Raw genomic sequence first — 1,138 nt, 5'->3', positions numbered from 1 at the left:
TATATATATATATAAGAAGAAGTGTTGTATACTGCTTGTGACTGAAAGACTAAAGCGACCATTAGGTGACTAAACAGTAAAGCTGGCAATATTTAATCAACATCCCTATTTTTGCAGATGGAAACATGGAAATCTATCTTATGTCTTATCTCAACCTCCAGATTATGTTTCAGACTCAAAAGTGTAAGAAAGGATTTAAGAAGCTTTGCTTCCCAGTCAAGAAAGAAAATTTCCACACTGGTAAAAGGATGAGCCTGTGCTCAGAATAACTGGGTTTTGACTTTTTGTGAGAAAGTATCCTTTTGTAGAGTTGAGCCCTAAATATATGATTTGTAAACTACCCACCAAAAATTATGAAAGACATCTATGTTTTGTGTTGTATAGATCTCTCCTGAAGTTAGCATAGGAACTGGCTACTTTCTGATAATAAACCTGCAGTCAGTTAAGCTAAAAGACAAAAACTGAAATAACAGCAACAGCTATTGTCTTGAAAAATGAATTAAACAGAAGGGTTGATGGTTTGTTTTTAGTGGAGCACTGACCTTTTACAGTTGGCTACTCTAGCCCCAGAGACTTCATTCTGACAGCAATGTAGATGATATAGTTTGACTAGCAAAACCTTGTCTTGTAAGCTTAACAGCTACAATACACAGGGTAGTGACTGACTGGGCTGATAGCAAGACAAAATGTATTTTGTATTTACTCAGGTTATCTTTACCTAATAATGTTTGTTTGATGATATGAATCTTATATGTGACAAATATGCCAAAAAAATAAGAAATCAGGAAGTGTGCAGTGCGTGCGGTACTACTAAACATGAAATAGACCTGAAAATTGTTATAAAATGTATACAGTACATATTAGTGTAAAATATAATTATAACTTATATATGATTAAAATGCATCCCCATCCAGCTTAGGCAGTACAGGATCTGCTGAGATCTGACCTCAGTTAACTTTTCAGACAAGCACAACCTGGATAGTTGACCTATCACATGGCTAATGTAGTTTAAGGCCTAGCTACAATTTCTGTACTGTATATGATAAGTATAGCAATAAAAGATCTCCCAGAGACAGATTATTGTGATTACAAATGATGAAGACTTATTCCATGATAGCATTCGAAGTGCGTGATCACT

This window comes from Pundamilia nyererei, unplaced genomic scaffold, assembly GCF_000239375.1.
Source record: "Pundamilia nyererei isolate P.nyererei 1_Seehausen unplaced genomic scaffold, PunNye1.0 scaffold00022, whole genome shotgun sequence".
In the NCBI taxonomy this organism is placed as follows: Eukaryota; Metazoa; Chordata; class Actinopteri; order Cichliformes; family Cichlidae; genus Pundamilia; species Pundamilia nyererei.
Note: the sequence above shows the minus strand (reverse complement) of the source record.